Genomic DNA, 17,344 nt, shown 5'->3' on the forward strand with positions numbered 1-17,344 from the left:
GAAGAGAAGAGTACAGACTAGTTTAAACTGTCTAGAAAAATCCCATACTTGTAGATAACCCCATACTTGTATGCTCCTATTCTTGTAGATTAATCAACTAACTCGACTGCCAGCCAAGTCCTTGAACAGTTTTACAGAATGTTAAAGCAAGAATAGCATCGTGAAGCTTCAGGTCTTGTCAATAGGTGATCAATAATCACCTGTCAAGGCCTTCTGGTATACCAGGCCCTGTAGCAAGAGGCAGTACTATTTAACCGGAGGTAGGCCTGAGTTCAGGTTTGTCTTGTTAGTAAGGTCCAAAATTTGCACCAAGCCAGTCCTAGCCAGGGTAGCATAACTAATAGGATGGTTTGGAGATCATGTGGTCTCTGGAGTTGGGGGAGAGAGAGAGAGAAAGCTGTTTATAACACATATATCACATAGCCAGCTCTAAGTTGGGAGTTCATATTAACATATTAAGCCAGAGGCAAGATCCCAGGATCTGGGATGATAGATACATTTTCATTGATTTTTCCTTCAGGAAGAGCTCAGTCATACTTCTCTGCTATGTTTCTAAGTGTCCACATGTGATGACGACCATCACCTTTAAGGTTTGGTGGGTACTGTACCAGTGGCTGAGAATAGGCAAAAGCGACTGCATTATGCAGTGGTTGGGAGGGAGGTGACAAAAACACAGAAGAGGAGTCTGACTGCCTTTCTGGTAGTCTTACTGAGCGCTCCAGCGACTTCCCATGCAGATTACAGTTGGATGGAACTCAAGAGGGAGCTCACCGCAAAGTTCTCTGTAGTGAAGGAGCTGCTATGCTCAATGGCAGGAATAATGCAAGGGCAGAGGAGATGGACGGGTGCATGAGTGGTTGAAACTCTAATGACTGCAGCGGGAGAGGCAATACAGCTGACAGATACAGACTGTAACGAGTGCCCATTCCTCAGTTTTGGTGTGATATTGCTTCCTGAGAAGAAGCAGCCCCATTACCCTTGCTTCAAGATGTGCATGGCTGGGACACACAAAAAGACGGTTTCATTCATTCATTTATTCTCTCTCTTTCTCTCTGTCTATCTACCTATCTATCTCTAAATAGTACCGATTTACTACTTAAGTAGATTTTTTTATCCCTTATTAAGTATTGATAACTTAAAGAGTTAAGAACTTTCAACTGAAGTAATGGAGAAGTTTGATGGAAAATTCACAATGCTCATGAAAAGTAGAGTAGGATGGTCTATTCCTAAGCAAAAATCAAATGGCCTTAACTAAACATGGTGTGTTAACATTCACAGTTTGACAATTCATGTGCCTTCTCTGACTTCCCATAACCCTCACTGAGGCCACATGGCTCCTGCAGACCGCTGCTGTGATGTGACCAGAGTGTTGGGGGAAAGTAGTTGACCTTTACTGTATGGATCTTTCCCATTATTTTTTTTAAATGGATATTAAAAATCAGGTCTCCCACAAGGGTCCAGACGGCCTTGATCCAGGTTCCCTATGATGGTTTTAAAAGTCTTTCTGTACTCCTGCTGTCAAGGGGCAGAGCACACACCTGTGCCCCGAGAGGGTGCTGAACTCGGTGTCTGACTTCTAATGAGCACAGTGGGAGAAGGGATGGAGTCTTAGTTAAGGCTTCTGCTGCTGTGAAAAGACACTATGACCACAGCAACTCTTATAAGGAAAACATTTGATGGAGGTGACTCACTTACAGTTTCAGAGGTTCATGCCATTATCATCATTACGGGGAATACGGCAGCATGCATGCAGACATGGTGCTGGAGGAGTAGCTGAGAGTCCTGAATCTTCCAGGCAAGAAGAAGTTGACTGAGATACTAGCTGGTATCCAGAGCATAGGAAACCTCTAAGCCTGCCCCCACAGAGACACACTTCCTCCAACAAGGTATACCCACTCCAACAAAGCCACACCTTCTAATAGTGCCACTCCCCAAGAGCTTATGGGGGCCAGTTACATCAAAATCACCACAGATAGTAGTTTGAGCATTCTCCCTTTGTCATCACTTATTCATTAGTATGCATTAATTGTTAAGGTTACATATTTTATCATGACAATTTTACCTATAAATAATGTAATTTCATCATATTAACCCTCAGTCTTCTTTTATGCTGGACTTCTTCATTTCCTCAAATAGTGGCTTTGTACTTCCATATCTTTTTTTAAAACCTGAATTACACACATAAGAGAAAACATACAACATATTTTCTCTCTGAGCCTGGCTTTTCCCTCTTAACATGATGGTTTCCTGACCCAGGCCCTTTCATAGAATGTAGATGTATGATTCTTTGTAATGGCTAAACAGGACTCCACCATCTTATTGTGTGACAAGACTTTTACTGGGGATACAATAGACATGTCTACCAGCTGGAAATAACCCATGGCAGACCAAAGTACAGATACCACAAAAGTCCAACTTGGTAAGTGGTTACTTGCAAGAGCAGAAACAACTCAAGGACAGCGGCATCACCAAAGCCTACTTCAGAGTAAGTGACAGCTCTGGCACCCTGGAGCACACTGACAGCCTGCAGGTAGCTCAGTAGGTTGGGGAGTGTTATTTCCAGGTGGCTTCACTGATGTGAACTTTTTCCAGGCATCTGTATCTTCCAAGAAGCCCATCTGGTCTCAGGGCTTCTTTGCAGATTGGATTTTCTAAATGTAACCCTGAGCCATCTTTACTGCTTACTCTAGGAAGGAGAGGCTTAGTAAATTAGGTTGATTTTGGGGACTTTCTATAGCTGTTTTCAGGTGTTTACTCTCTGTCTTATGGAACTCCCTTGGGAAATGAAGTATTTCAGTCTTAGAGGGAACTGCTACACAACAGGTAGACATAGTGTCTTTCTTGACATCCATGCATTGCTGCTTGTCTTGTGACATGGGGACTCTAGGGAGCCTCTTCAGAGGTGCCATAGCAGCCCACAGTGTCACATGCATGGGCTTGGAAGTGATAGCTCCTGGGTGATCCTAGTGAGAGCTGTAGGTCTTGTTCATCACTTGATTACAAGCTTTAAGAGACCTTGAGTCAATGGCCCTGGCAGACCCATCCTGTGGTGCCTGAGCCACAGGACTGCATGTCTCTAAACATCTTTTTAAGCTGTCAAATTTGGGATAACTTGCTACAGAGCCCCCAGATAATGTGCATCTGCTCCCTTCACAATGTGTGTGAAGCATTCACACACACAAATGCTAAAAGTCTCAGCTCTATTCCCTACCTGCCTTCAATGCTCTGCTGCCCATCACTCTTAAAACTGCTGTTAGAGGTCCAGTTCAGATACTCAACCCAACACCACTGCACATAATGGATGCACAGTAAACATCTGCACACAACTTGACCACCGTTTTCTTTTGGCTTATGTGATGAAACCTATTCCTTGAAAGATATCTCAATGACTCACACTCACATTCAAAGAGGTGCATTGAAGTGTTCAGAGCTAGTCCTCCTACGAACAAGGCTCTGACCTGAGAGCCAGAGCACTTCCCCTCACATCTGAGCCTGTTAGATACCAGACTTACTCACACACCCCTTTGCTCGTGCCATGGGAGCAGGCATAGACCTCTGTTCCCACAGAGACAAAGCTGTGGTGCGCTGAAAGCGAAGCAAGGGCTTTGATGTAAGTCTCAGGTTGACCTGCACAAGCATTTCCAAGTCTGGGTACTGTACCCAATCCTTTGCTACGTGGATATCGCATTTGCTGAGCAAATGTGTAGGCCTACCATCCTTATAAGTGCCTTGGGGTTCAGTGTCTTTAGTCATCAAAAAGACCATACTTCTCCTATGATTCTCTGATGTCAACTCGTACAACAGCCCTGGTGGCTCACCATGAGAATACTAGCAGCAGAAACAGACATCCATGAGAATGTAAACCCATGAGAACATAATTCATAAACAAAGGAAAGATTCGGGTAGGTAGGATAAGCTGGATCAGAAAGCTTTCTGGTCCAGGATCAGTGAATGCAGGTATTTACTTTGAACCCTGTACTGCTGGCCAGAGATCACAGGACAAAGTACTAAAATGCAAGGGAAGTCAAGTTAGCTAAGTGTTTACCAAATGCCTAGCACTTCCAAAACATGTTAAATCTCAGTCCACACACCCTTCCCAGCAGTCATAGGAGTTACACAACACCTTAAAGACCATGGAACTAGGGAGATGGCTGGACACTGACCACCGGTGCAGATGCGTCTGGAAAAAGTGATGATGCCATTTTGAAATGAAGGACTGCAGCACTCACTTGTAGGGTTGAGGCATATATGACGTGTTGATAACCCTCAGAAGTTTCAACAGTTAAAACACAAAATAGGAGCCACTTTAACTTTATTGCCTTCCAAACATACACTCCTTAAAAATTAACTATGGCATAAATAACATCGTAACCAAGTTATTTTAAATATTCATCACTTTTACAACCCTTTCAACTTCTTTATGCCTTCTCCCCAAGAACCTTCTGATGGTCTCGTTCACACAGTAAATAATGCTAATCTATTATGTGTGCTTCCCTTAACACACAGTGTGTGAAAATGGACACAGCCAAAGCTGAGAAGAGAAAGGGGAATGTGGTTCATTAGTCCCTGCTAAATAATGAATATATTTGAAATAATATGATCATTAACTACAAATTAGCATAACTGCTCGAAATGCAAATTTTTTCAAAAGTTGAACATTTCCTTCATATAAACTCTTTGGCTAAATTTCTGAATATTTAATTGTTCTGTTTTCACAAAACAAAGGCAGACCAGCCATTCAACATAATGAGCTGTCTAGGTTAAGAAAAATAAAATCATCTACCAAAACATAGCTGGGGTCTTCTGTTTATTCTTCTAGACTCACATCTACTCTCTCCTACCCTGCCCTGCTCCCTATTTCCACTGTACAGGAACCCTCATTAAATAGGCTCCCACCTCCTCGGGCCTCTAGCTGGATTGGTGGGGACAAGAACTAGAAAAGTAGAGAGAAGTGGTTTTACTCTCAACTGCCTTGCTGATGGATCTCTGTCTTTTGAGGATCCTCCACAGATGATTACAATCCTTATCCAGATCTCTCCTCGCTGATTAATGGAACCTGCTCCATCCCTGACTGGCCCCTTTACTCAATCTACCTCAATTACTGTTTCTTGCTGTGTTTTTTTTTCTTCCTTTCCTTGTTGGAAATATGATTGTAATAAGTGATACCAGGAGAGTTGCTCAGAAATTGAACTTCCAAATAGAATCCTGAGTTGGGTTATTATATATCTGTATCTTTATCTTCTTTCCTTCTTTCTTTCTTTCTTTCTTTCTTTCTTTCTTTCTCTCTCTCTCTCTCTCACTTTCTGTGTGTCTCTCTGTCTCTCTCTCTCCATCTCCCTCCCTCCCTCCCTGCCCCCCCCCGTGTGTGCGTGTGTGCATGTGTGTGCATGTGTGTGTGTGTGTGTGTGTGTGTTACCCAGATAACACCATGAAGGAGTATGAGGAGACGCTAGGATGGGGTTAGAATCTATGATAGAACAGAACTGAGTAGAAGTTTAGCCAGGGTGGAGGTGCTGGTGTTCATGTGACACTTGAGAATGTGACTGTATCATCCAGAAAGTGAGTCACTAGTCTGCTTAATGGGTTGACTAACAGTTGAACTCACTATCATCCAACAGATAATTAGGCTGATGAGTTCCAATGTTGAAGGAAGGTTCCTGACAGCCTAGAGGTTGAATTCACTTATAAACTGATTTTGTTTTTAATTTTTTTTGCAAATTCATTTTTCATTTTTTATTAATTTGTTTTTAAATTCCATGCAAATTCTTTTTTATTTTTATTTAAATTAGAAACAATCTTATTTTACATATCAATCCCAGTTTCCTCTCCCTCCCATCCTCCCATGCCCCCCATCAAACCCCTATCCCATCCCCCACTTGCCTCATTGCTTAGCTTTTTATGTGGATTTTAGGGGCCATGCTTGCATAGCAAGACCTTTATCAACTGGTCTATCGCATCAACTCACAACTAAACAGTTTCAAGGGAAATTTCCAACAAAATCTTCACCAATCACTAATGAATTGAACCCGGTTACACATAATGTGAAAATTGAGGCGTGGTCTGTAAATTGGGTACAAGGCACACACCCAGCTGCTGGGAAAGCTTGGGTCAAAGGTCAGCACTCCTCACACATCCTCAGGGGCAAGTTTCCTAACCTCTGCAATTCCTCTGTGTCAGCTACAAAGCAAGAGGGATATTTTTTGCCTCCCATCGGAAACAAGACGGGGCCAGATGGGGCGAGTGACTCAATTAACCCAGCATGTTTAGCCTGCCTCTGCAGCACCTGTAACCCAGAAGAGAAGACCATGTTGCAGATCTGGGCAGGGGGAGATTAACAGTTGTCTGTTAATCTCATTTTATACCTTGGTTCCTGACCAAGAACAGCACCTTACTACATGAGTTGAATGAAACCTATGACTGTGCTTGATGAGGCTATGCTTTATCATCTTGTCTTTTCAACCATGTGAACTTAATCACCTTCTCATGGGTTGCCTTTGCAATCAAAGATACGCTGATAAGCCTCTTCAGGATGGGCCCCCTCTCTTAGTGTGTATCTGCTGCTGTGACAAAAATGGCATCAGTTGGTGACTTAGAAACAGCAGAAACGCTCCCCACAGTCATGGAGGCTGGGAAATCCAAGGTTAAAGAAACAGCCAGCTTGGTGTCTTAAGACACTCACTTTCTCCTTTGTAGGTGGCAACTCCTTCCTGTTTCTTCACTTGGACCAGCAAAGCTTCCTTTAATAAGCCACTAATTTATCTGGGGCAGCGGGTCTCATCCACCTGGAAATGCCTCACCTCGATACTGCACACACATACTTCAATGTACATGTTTTGGGGGAGTACACATTGAGACCGTAGCAAAGTCCTAGCCTGGCAGGAGTGTTACAAGAAATAAATTACATAGCGATTGAAATACGTAGAAATGCAGAGTATTCCATAAATTTTGTTTCCCTTCCTCTCGTCCCTTTAGTATTTCAAATGCTGAATGTGTTACAGGCTCTGAAATAAACATTCGTGATGTGCTGCTGGATGGAGTTCTCATTTTGAGAGCCCACACGCTAGTCATTCCTTTTATGAAACTCCTAAATATCAGATTACTGCCCATGGGGTTGCAAAATATCTCTATGCCTTTTATGGTTAAAATGCTCCAAGAATTTGGACTGGATCCCACTTGTGAAAGTTATTGCAATAAATCCAAAATGAACAGACACGGAAAATAGTTAACATTCAGCAGTTAAAACTTTGAAGAGGCAAGATACGCAGTCAATTCTCCCCCCCCCTTGTGTTTCTGCAAATCATAAGAGACAGTTTAAGGCATTTACCCCAAAGAGGCTCACCTAATCATCCCTAATGGGAGACATCAACTCATGTCACCCAAGGATTATTCTTAAAAATGCACATATTGTCTGACTTTACTTGGAATAAACAAAAAGCTTCAATTAGATTATTGCTTAGACACAGAACCATTAAACTAATATAAGGCCAGACATTTGGAATTAAGTCATTTAAGAGAGTCACCTTGCATTAAATCATGGCTACAATATTCACAATGTTTTTGAGCTTTATGCCTCTGCCATGAACACTCAGTCTAAAAAATTATTCATAGTAGGTGCACGTAGTAGGTGCTTGGTGCTTTTACACAAACTCCACAAACCAGAGCCTTCAAAGGAATCTATATTATATACAACAGTCAACACGAAGAGCCACTGACCCGTTACAAACAAAACACCCAAAGCTTTCAGAGGTCATTAAAACCACTAGTGCCATGACTTCTCCTTCCAAATGAAAACAAACCAGAAGTCCGCGAGTCCACGTCTCAAGAGCAATTCAATGGCATTCCCTCTTTCACTTCTTTTCCCTGGGACTCCAGCACTACACCAGGGCCTGACATGTAGCCACCCAAGCTGATGAGGGTGGGCTTTATTTATAGGCTTATGTGTGTCCAGCAGCTTTGCAAAAACCCACATCGTTTTCAAATGAAAGGAAGTATTTGCAGTAGCAATAATGACAAAAAAAAGCTCTCCTCATCATTCCAAACAGAGGAAGTAAGTTAAGCAGTTAAGCAGGGGTAGGCATGTGTCACGGCCTGTGAGACTCAATGATCACCCCATGGTTTAGAAAGCCAGGCTTCCTTCTGTACCCCAAACAGGCAGAGAGGTTTAAGGACATAGTTTTCTTACTTGCCAAAAATGGGAAGACATTTGCCCGATGGCTGTTTTTCCACTGAGCTCTCTGTGGTTGGGTATTGCAAACTTTGTTCTGTGCTACCCATTTCTAATTCTAATACACTAGTATTACTGGAAAGCCGAGTTGCTGAATCTGTGTGTGTGCATGCTCACATGTACGTGTGTGCATGTTCCTGGGTGTGCATCTGTATGTGTGTATGCCATCTGTGTATGTGTGTATGTGTATCCATGTTTATTTGTGTGTGTTTGTGACTATCTCTGTGTGTGAATGTATGTGTGTGTCTGTATGCATGCCTGTTTGTCTGTGTGCATGCATCTGAATGCCACGTGGGTACATGATTGTGTCTGTGTGTACCTGTGTGTCTATGCCTGCTTATTATCTATGCCCGTGTGTATGTGTATATTAGTGTGTGTGTGTGTGTGTGTGTGTGTGTGTGTGTGTGTGCAGACATTGACACTGAGACAGAGATGATAGTAGGCTCCTTAAGGTGCCCTTGGGATATTGGGAGGTCTACCTATATCAATATTTGAGTCTATAGGCTATATGCTAAGGTGTGTGTGTCTATGTTTGCATGATATCTGCCTGTATAAATGTGTGTGTGTGCACTGTCTGCCTATGTGTATGTCTATGTGCTATGTGTGTGTTTGTATGCTGTGTGTCTGTGTTTGCCTCTGTGTGTGAGCTGTCTGCCTATGTGTGTGTCTGTGTGTGCATGTTGACTGTGCGCATGTCTGTGTGTGCATGCTGTCTGACTGTGTTTATGCTGTCTATGTGTATGTCTATGCAAACTTTACACTGAGACAGTGATGGTAACCTTGTGATAGCTTCTTTAAAAAGTGCTCAGAGCTGCTGGAGAGACCATACATGTCTGTTGCACAATCTGAACCTTAAGTGGTTGAGGTGCTATTTATTCTAACTGAATATGCAATCAATGCAAAAAAATGTCCTTGTTCTCCCAAGCAGTAGGAATATGTTAGCAATAAATCACAAAAGTTTACAAATAATTTCATCTTTTTTAAGTGTAAAAAAATTTTCATTCAAAACTCAATCCTTTTTGGCTTGTGTGTGTCTCATTCTGGTGTTGTGGCTAGCCCAGAGTGCTCTCTAAGTAGGAAGGGATGATTCCCAAGGTCCATCTCAAGGCCTTGGATCTTCCAGGACTGTCAGGAACTAAGATGCAGTCTTAGCTTGGGTTTCAATTTCTGTGATGAAAAACCATGACCAAAAAGCAAGTTGGAGAAGAAAGGGTTTATTCAGCTCACATTTCCACATCACTGTTCATCACCGAGGGAAGTCAGAGCAGGAACTCAACCAGGACAGGAACCTGGAGGCAGGAGCTGATGCAGAGACCATAGAGGAGTGTTGCTTACTGGCTTGCTCCATGTGGTTTGCTCAGCCTGCTTTCTTATAGAACCTAGGATCACCAACCCAGGGATGGCACCACCCACAGTGGACTGGGCCATCCCTTCTCCCGCCAATTGCTAATTAAGAAAATGCCTTACAGGCCGCATACAGCCCAATCACATGGTGATATTTTCTTAACTGAGGTTACCTCTATTCAGACAGCTTTAGCTGGTGTCAAGTTGACTTAAAACTATGCAGCACAAGGAGTGGAATGTAATTGGCCCCCATAATCTCACAGGGAGTGGCACTATTAGGAGGTGTGGCTTTGTTGGAGTGGGTATGGCCTTGTTGGAGAAAGTATCATTATGGGGGCGGGCTTTGAGGTTTTCTATTCTCAGGATACTCCCCAGTGTCTCAGTTGACTTCTTGTTGCCTGCAAGATACAGGACTCTCAGTAACTACTCCAGCACCATGTCTGCCTGCAAGCCACCATGCTCCCCATCATGACGTAAATGGACTGAACCTCTGAAACTGTAAGTGAGCCACCCCAATTAAACGTTTTCTTTACAAGAGTTGGCATGGTCATGGTGTCTTTTCATAGCAATAGAAACCAAAACAGCTAGGATCAAGGTGACAAGGTGACAGGAAAAGGCTGTGTGTGCAGGAATAAGGTCAGCATTGCAGAAGCGATCAGTTCCAGACATTAGCTGCCCTGGACTGTAACCAGCAGCTTGCTCATCCTGGGAAGAATGTCTGTACAACAGAATGGGAGCTTTGGTGGGAGCCAGACCACAGGATATCTAAAGTTCAGAAACCAGAGGGAAGCAGGAGAGTCAGCATGACTATGGAGTGTTGCTTTGAGAGTGCGGGGTCAGTGATCAGCATCTCACCTCAGAAAGTTGGAAAGGCACAACCCAAGTCAGCTCAGCCCATGGCTGGATGGAAGCTGTCTGAGGGGGACAGCAAGTCACTGAGCCCATAGACAATGTCAACTGAAGAAATGTCTGTGACTGGACTCCAGAAAAAGAAAAAAAGGAGAGAAGAGAAAAATTATTTGAAGAGATAGTGGCCAGTTTGTATCTGAGTTTATTTACAAGCACTGTTAACTCACAAATCCAAGAAGCCCAACAAACTCCAAGCTTGAGACACTTTCAAAGAAACTGAGCCACAAGACCTAACACTAAAAACTACTGATAAAGAGAAACTTAAAAGAACCCAAGAATAAGTTCATGCTGTGTCCATATGGAGGACCAAAGACAGAGAACATTCTACTGTATATGTAGAATGGAAAGGAATTTGCAGAAAAATTATGAAACCTGTAAAAGAATTTGTCAGATGGCAAATATACAGAACAACTTTTCTATATGCCAGAAATGAGAACAGAACTATTTGTGAAGAAAGTGGACCACAGAAGGGAAATGAACTGTCAAACCAGAACTGCGGGCACCATGAAGGTTTTTGTGAAATTCGGGTGAAACCCTTTCCTGGTGTACAAAATCATAACTGTTTCACTGTGGGTAGACTTACACTGCAGGAGATGTTCAGGGGTGTTCTTAAGGCAGGGGAATGCAGAACATGATAGAAGTCTGCAGCTACGTGAAGAAATGTGAAGCAGTATTTAACTTATAAGATAAGGCACTGTAGAAAGTAAAAATGAAAGCAGTGTGTTGTTGGATTTGTGTCATAGAGAAACTAAAATGTAAGTGAGCATTAGTGCATGTGCCAACAGGAAAGAGATAAGAAAAACTGCTGTTGCAAGGGGCTTTGCACAAACTGGTAGACTATCATTTAAAGTAGACTGGATTAAGTTGAGAATAGACAGTGTGCCCGCATAAATAATTACCCAAAACTTAGAGCCAAGGAGCAAACAGAGAAGGGGAGATGAAGTAGAATTATTCTCAATCCTAAAAAAAAAAAGGCAGAAAAAGAGACCATGGGGGACCAAGTCTCTGTGACATAGTGCATTTAAACCCAACTTAATCAATTATCACATTAAATGTACCAACCCATATAACAGCACCAAGCAGGTGATCCTACCATACCAAGCTTCCATGACACACACTTCAAATACAAAGACACAGACACACTAAAAGAGAAACAGATTGGGAAGTAGGTATCAAGTATCTTGGCAAAAACCACTTATTACATAAGGGAAGTTTGATTTTTAACTCAGAATTCAATGGTACAGCCTGGGGAAGTCAAGGCAGCAGGCTCTCTAAGCAGCCAGTAACATCATATCCCAAGGCAGGAAGAGGAGAGCAATGGACACTTGCAGCTGTCCAACTTTCTCTCTCCGTTTGCATAATTCAGGATCCCAGTCAGGGAATGACACTACCCACAGTGGGCAGGTCTTCGTACCTTAATTAACATAATCAAGATAATCTCTCACGGAGATTCCCAGACACTAACTTTAATCTAAATAATTTCCACCCCCCCACCAATCTCTCCCCTCTCTCCGTGCCCCCCCCAGAGAATTTTTCTCAGAGGTCAAACTCCAGGTGGTTCTAGATCCTGTCAAGTTAACATTGAACACTGACTATAACACCCAGTTAACAGTAATAAAAACGAAGTGGTAATATCTTACAATCATTGGTTGATATCAGGCCTAGGAAATCACTAGTGAGAAGTTATTCCATAGAGACAAAGGCCAATTCAATAAGAACACATAACAATCATGTACATTCATGTGCATAACAGACATTCAAAATACATGAAAATACATGAAGTGAAACTCAACAGAACTGTGAGAAGTGAATAAGTCCATAGAACAGATTTCAACAAGCACCTCCTCTCAATAATTAATAAACTTAAGAAGATAGAATTACCAAATATGTAAACAATTTAACTGATGCTAGCAAAGGATTCGATATAACTGATATTCATAAGACAACAAAACAGAAAACACATTCAACTATGCAAACAAAAGATATTGAGAAAGGAGCCACATCCTGTACCATAACACAGGCCCTGAATTAATATCAAATAATGAACATATACAAAGTACTTTTTAATCACAACTGCATTAAGTTAAAAATCAGTAATAGTAATCCCACATGTGTACAAAAATGTGCACAAGAAATAGTAAATAGTAAAATAAACTTAAAGATTTGAGAACAAAAACAAAATTTGTGTCAAAAAGCTAAATCAGTACATGGAGGGGACAGGCCAGTTTTTGTTATGGGTGTGGTGACCAGTAAGTTGATCATGCCCCCCGTGGATGGCCCCACGCCCATGTGACTTTAGACAGCATTGATTAAACTCAGTGGGTTATGGAAAACAAAGAAGGGAGGGAAAGGGGACAGGAAGCTGAGAGAGCTCAGTTGGAGAATCCAGGGATCTGGGAGGAGCTGGGAAGTGAATATGATCAAAATACATTGTATACATGTATGAAATTCTTAAAGAATAAGTACACCTATAATATTAAAAAAATCTTAACTCTGTGGCCTCAACTTTCAACTCGAAATTCTAGCAAATAAGAGAAGATTAAATACAACCAAGCAAAGCAATAATAAAGAACGGACATCAATTTTCAAATAATAAGTGGCTTTTTAAAAAACTCATTAAAATTGGTATCTCTATTATGCTGAGCAGGAGACAAATGAGAGTAGGAGGAAGCAAAGCCAACAACATCTGGAATGAGAGAACAGCAACAGCTCAACTTCTGCAGTTGTAGGCAATCTAATAAGAAGGGCCTAGAAGGAACATGGCCAGGTCTGAGATGTTACCTCCCTTCTGACTTGGTGTGTCACTGTCTCATAACCTGACAAAAACAAACAACAACAAAGATTCCTGGCACAAAGTTGAAGATTTAAAATCGGAAACTATCAGGAGCCGGGTCAGTGGCTCAGTGGTTAACAGCACTGGCTGCTTTTGGAGAGGACCAAGGTTCGCTTCTTAGCACGCACATGGCTGCCCACAGCCGTCTGCAACTTCAACTTCAGGAGATCCAGTGCCCTCCTATTACTTCCCTGGGCACCTGTAGATATGTGATACACACACACATATATCCGGAGAGATACTCATATACGTAAATCATACTCGTATACAAAATACTCATACATAAAAATAAATAAAAGTTTCTTTAAAAAACTGAAAAATGTCAGATTGAACTTGAAGAAGGGGGTATGAAAGACATGGGAAGAAATTAATTAAATAAAAATATACAATAATAACAGTAGTAAGCTGTGAGATGCTCTCCAAAAAAAACTAGCAAGGCTTTTAAATTATAAATATGGCAAAGGTTACAATGTCAGGAACAAATTCAGGTGCCTATGGGTCAGTGGACACACAAACATAAATATTACACTGGTTTTCATACTAGGGAACTGTGAAAAAATTTGGAAAGTTTTAATACCTATATATATATCAAAGAAACTGAACTAAAATTTTGCTTACAAAGATAGCAAAGTCCATCTTTCTTAATAATTAGGAAAGAAATGAAGTCAATTTCAGATGTACCTTCAGGTTATATAGAAAGAGATCAAAATGACTACCGGCCAAACCCGACCAGGACAATTTAAAAATAATTAAAAAAAACCCTCTAAGCTCCCTCCTTTATGAACATGCATGGAAAATAGTCAGAAACAGAATTTTAACATATCAAACCAGAGAATATAGACCCCAATGGTACCCATGACCATGGAAGTGCCTTTCCGGAACACAAGGAGGGCCAACCAAGGCAGCTGTACACACCAATAATAATGAGGGGCTGTGTCACTTTTTCTCCAGAGACACAGAGCAGTTGTCCCATAAACCCAACACCTAGTCATTATAGAAATCTATTATCAAATCCTGGATAAGGGAAATGCCTTACTATATAACTAGACTTTAAAGGTCCCTACAAACCCCACACCAAGGATTATCACTCCCTACTGAAGTTGGAAAGAAGCTGTCTGTCGACAATCTTTCTGTTTCCTATACACTGGCAGCTCCATCCAGCCTAGAGAAACAGAAGGAATAAGCCTGGGAGAATAAAACAGAAATGTGAGCTCAGAAGTGCCTGTCACATGTGACACTACTGTATATGTAGAATGGAAAGGAATTTGCAGAAAAATTATGAAACCTGTAAAAGAATTTGTCAGATGGCAAATATACAGAACAACTTTTCTATATGCCAGGCATACAGAAGCAACTAGAAAATAAAACAATTAGAATCACATAAAAAAGCATAAAATGTCTAATTGCAAACATCTGAGTCATATATGTGTGCATACTACAGAATATGGCAAGAAAAACAGAATCTGGACTTGGCATTAGGATTTTTAAGTGAATGAAGAAATAGGGGAGGGCTTGAGAAGTGTATCAGTGTTTAGAGGGAGCACTTCTCTTGCAGAGGACCCTAGCTCAGTTCCCAGCACCCACATTTGTCCTGCAACTCTGATTCCAGGGACTCCAAAGTCCTCTTCTGACCTCGACGGGCAATTGTACTCATGTGCACACATCCACCACCACCACATGCAATTAATGAAAAATAAAAATAAATACTTAAAAATCAATCGATAAAAATAATTTAAGAAAGGCAAAGAATAGGTGTAAAAATGCTGAAGATTTAACTTAGAGGCTTTATATTACTGTTCCAGGAGTTAGAAATTCATAGTGATTTCAGAACACTGATTAATTCATGCTGGCATAAATATAGGCAGAGCACTGGAAGCAAATAAAAGGGTAAAAATACACTCATACTTACATAGTCATTTACTATATGGCATTATATTGTAGAAAGAAATAAGTAATTATTTTCAATATTAATTTCAATTACTTGCAATAAATGATTAAGGGTCTAGGGAATATTTCACAAAGAAAATAATGAATTTAGACATTTAGCTCACAAAATATTATTCTTTCCATGTAAATTGTAAATCTCAATGTGAGGATAAACTTCTTAAGCTTCTAGAAGATGGCATCATGGCCTTCAACAGGTCATATACACATATGGTTGTACACACACACACACACACACACACACACACACACACACACACACACGGTACTAATTGTGAAAGAGAAGTTTATAACCTGGGGCAGCAGAAAGGCTCAGTTGGTTAAGAACCCATACTCTCCTTGCAGAGGGCCCAAGTTCAGTTCCCACTCCCACACTGAGTGGCTCACAATGACTCTAGGGGACCCAGCATCATCTTCTGGCCTCCTTAGGAACCTGCTCAGACATGCACATACCCCCACACAGACACATTTAAAAATAAATAGTTTTGTTTAAGTTGTTAAACCATACCTGATTATAAGGAATACTTTTCAACACAAAGCTCCATGAAGAGGACAGATCTTTAAGTAACTGGAAGATAAAATGTGTGACAAATGACAAAAAGATATAATAACAAATAAATAAGGAAAAGTAGTAACATGAAAAAATCAAACCCCCACCTAGAAATGGGCAAGAACTTGAATGTGCACCTCATGAATGAAGACATCCAAATGAAAGTTTTCAATGGATTTATTAGACATCATGAAAACACAAACGAACTGAGCTGGGTGTTGACTCTCCCCGTGGTCTCAGTCAAGAGTGTTTGTGTCCACAGCTGAAACTCACCAGGCCATAACACTGGGCTCTCCAAACTATGTTTACCCAGGGAGGGAGCAGAAGTCCATGATCCCCTTGAAGACAAGTCCCAGATCTGCACTGGTTGTCTGACTGAGGCTAGAGAGGTCTCATAGCTAGTTAGAACCCCTAGGGAACAGAAACAAAGGCCTCTTCTCAATGGTGAGGTTCCAGAGTATCTGCCACCATCCGCAGTCCATCGCGTTATCCCACCCATCACTCAGTGTATGCTTGTCCACCGAAGTTCATTCCAAATCCCTTCTCTTTCCTAAATATTAATCCCCTCACCTGAAAAGAGTTCTTCCCCCAACCTCCACACCACCCCCACAGACACACTGCCACCCAGGGACGTTCAGTGTGTCTCTGTGTTTTTAGGGGGCCTTCTGACTTTCAACCTTAAGTTACATGTGTACATCTCATCTCCTCTATTTTAAATAACCCTAACTTATGTTAGCAACCTAAGAAGTTCCAGTTATAGACTTAGAGGAATTAGTTTAGGGCCAATACATGGTAACTCTGCATACAGGATGCATATGCAAACCAAACTGTCCATTAGGTGGAAACACCGTTTCTCTCAAGTTTACTTAGCTCGATAGTATCTACTTTATACTAACCATATTTTTAGCTATAGATATGCAAAATAATGCTAAATATTTTCCAGGTATATATTGGAGAGAAAATAGGAAAATAGCACAATGCAGCCACTTACTGAGCTCTTAACTACTGCCAGGCTTGGTTAGAGCCTGTGAGGTTTGGAGGGAAAAGAAAATAATCAAAGAATCAGAGCCAAAGACAACAAAAGAGCCAGAAAAAACAAAAACAAACAAACACCCCCCGCCCAAAAAAAAAAACCCTGTAGACTCTGAGTAACTCCAAGGCAGGGTATCATGAAGAGTGCCAGCTACATGGGTAGGAAACCCAGGTTCCAGGAAAATACACACACACACACACACACACACACACACACACACACACACACACAGGACTTCAGAAGACAGGGGTGTCTTCCCCATAAATTAGAATCGGCACTTGCCACATTACCCACGGATCCATCTAGATCATGTATTCAATTTTTTTTGAAAAACACATCAATTTTATGCCTATTAGAACTTTACAGGATTCAATTTACTTTCATTTTCATACTGTTAAAATCTTTTTAAAATGCCCATTCAGGAAAAAGAAAGCCAAATGGTAACTTGGCTTGAAAAATAAATGTGTTCATTATAAAGGCGACTATGCACTGTTGTTATTAGAAAAA

At 41.3% G+C, this 17,344-nt stretch overlaps 1 protein-coding gene and 1 long non-coding RNA gene across 4 annotated transcripts in view; one reads left to right on the forward strand and one right to left on the reverse strand.

The window, feature by feature from the left end:
* Positions 1-17,344, forward strand: part of Cabcoco1 (ciliary associated calcium binding coiled-coil 1) — a 98,331-nt gene that overhangs the window by 36,544 nt on the left and 44,443 nt on the right. The gene's annotated exons all lie outside the window — the stretch shown is intronic.
* Positions 15,697-17,344, reverse strand: part of LOC121134312 — a 54,434-nt gene continuing 52,786 nt past the window's right edge. Inside the window, exons 3-4 of one of the 2 annotated variants that reach the window (XR_005871386.1) lie at positions 16,078-16,215; positions 15,697-15,822 (exon numbers count right to left, since the gene is read on the reverse strand). This is a non-coding gene — a long non-coding RNA (uncharacterized LOC121134312). Of the gene's footprint in view, positions 15,823-15,991; positions 16,216-17,344 lie in introns of those variants that run through there. The other variant, XR_005871385.1, reaches the window with a different exon arrangement.

The sequence above is a fragment of the Mesocricetus auratus genome, unplaced genomic scaffold, assembly GCF_017639785.1.
Source record: "Mesocricetus auratus isolate SY011 unplaced genomic scaffold, BCM_Maur_2.0 Super-Scaffold_100027, whole genome shotgun sequence".
Lineage (NCBI taxonomy): Eukaryota > Metazoa > Chordata > Mammalia > Rodentia > Cricetidae > Mesocricetus > Mesocricetus auratus.